General features: G+C 46.8%; 1 pseudogene; it reads right to left on the bottom strand.

Annotated features, from left to right (window-relative positions):
- Nucleotides 1-610: 610 nt before the first annotated feature.
- On the bottom strand, nucleotides 611-729 carry LOC141101968 (5S ribosomal RNA; annotated as a pseudogene).
- Between the last annotated feature and the right edge of the window lie 1,211 nt (nucleotides 730-1,940).

The following is a 1,940-nucleotide window of genomic DNA, read 5'->3' as shown; positions in this document are numbered from 1 at the left end:
GCTCTTTACAAGGAAGAGCAGCCAGTTTTGATATCCTTCTTGCAGCAGATATGGTTACCAGAAAAAATAGTTTCCTTTTCAAAAAGGACCAAGGGAATATGTCGTATCGGCCCAAAAAAAGGCTGTTGGCTATTGACAGGAAGATATCAGGGTGAAGGAACCATTCTCCCGGGAACAACTGCTGGCGACTCAAGTAGTCCAATTTTTTTATCCTAAAATGAAGACTGCCGATAGGCAAAGTACATTATTTTCTGCCCAAGATAGGATATGATTCACCTTTCTCTGGGCCGCACAACCTCTTATGCCCCCTTGGTGATTAATATAGGCCATTGCTGTGGCATTGTCGGATTGAATCCTGGCTGGACAATTCCGTAAACTGAACGTTCAGGCCCTCAGGACCAAGTGTTCTGCCTGAATTTCTAGAATGTTAATGGGCAAGGCCCTTTCTGATCTGGGCCACTTCTCTTGGACAGTTGCCTCTTCCAGGACTGCTCCCCAACCCAAAAAAAGGTTGGCATATGTAGTTACCATTTCCCAGGTAACTGAAGGAAGGATTTTCCCCTTTGCAGATTTGTGGTTATCAACCATAAACTGAGGCTCCGGCGCACCCAGCCTACAGCACCTGGTATTTCCAGGCGGTCTCCCATCCAGGCACTAACCAGGCCTGACCCTGCTTAGGCTCTAAGATCCAACGAGATCGGACACTTTCAGGGTGATGTGGCCGTAGGCTTTGGAGTCAGACACATTGGGAATTTAGAGCTTGAACCCTTTGTTCCAAGCCGATAGGATACTGTTTTGCAGCAGTCTCGAATGAAACTGAGCATAAGTGTCATGAACAGGTGTGACCAGATTGTGTGGACTGCAAAGAGGAAACCAAAACGCATGTAAAGTGAATAAGAATAATGTTTATTGAAGATAAGTGATATAAATAAGTAAACACCCCCAATACAAATAGTGCTCAACCGACCAACAGAAACCCACAGACAACAGATAATATATACAGCCAAAGGGAAGTACCGAAATCAAACACGTTAGCCAGGCCAGGGTCATACACAGGGGATCAGCAACTGAACAAGGGCAGGATAGGAGAGGGAGATAATGGATGGGATCAGGCTTACAAGGGAACAGGAACACAGGAGGGACAGAATCAGGATGGGATCAGGTACAGGCTCAGGTGCAGGTTCAGGTTCAGATACAGGTTACAGGATGCACGATACAGGTCACAGGTACAGGTCAGGGAGCAAGGAAGAAAGATACCAATGCAAGCATGTGAGGGCTTGCCGGGTATTTATGGGACTGCCAGGGATTGTCCTTATGTAACACCTGAGCCCAGGGAGTGTTGTCTGCTCCATGCTGCCAGGATCCATCCTCTGGTGGACGTCAGTACTGCGGCCCAATGATGACATAAAATTAGCAGGGAAAGACTCTCCTGACGCTTCCAAACTGCCAGGACACACCTGCTGGTGGACCTCACTACTGCACATCAAATGATAGATCTTACCAGCGGACGGACCCTTTCCTGACAATAAGGAATGGCCTCGAATGAAGCCACCATCTTTCTCAACAACCTCATGCAAAGCTGAATAGAAGAATTCATCTTGCTTCGACCACCTGAATCAGTTCCTTTATGGCACTGATCTTTGCCTGGGGCAAGAATACCCTTTTCTGGGTGTATCTATGATCAGACCCAAGTATTTTAGCCTTCTTCATGGTTTTAAAGAAGATTTCTTCTAAGTTGAGAATCCTACCTAGATATTCCAGGTAGTTGAATGTGGTGACCATACTTTGGTCTAAACGGGCTACCGACTGGTCTATGAACAACAGATCGTCTAGGTCAGGGGTCTCAAACTGGCGGCCCTCCAGCTGTTGTGAAACTACAAATCCCATCATCCCTTTTTGTCTGTGGGAGTCATGCTTGTAACTATCAGCCCTGCAATGCC

The sequence above is a fragment of the Aquarana catesbeiana genome, linkage group LG06 (genome assembly GCF_042186555.1).
Source record: "Aquarana catesbeiana isolate 2022-GZ linkage group LG06, ASM4218655v1, whole genome shotgun sequence".
NCBI lineage: Eukaryota > Metazoa > Chordata > Amphibia > Anura > Ranidae > Aquarana > Aquarana catesbeiana.
Note: the sequence above shows the minus strand (reverse complement) of the source record. Positions and strands in the feature narration are given on the sequence as shown.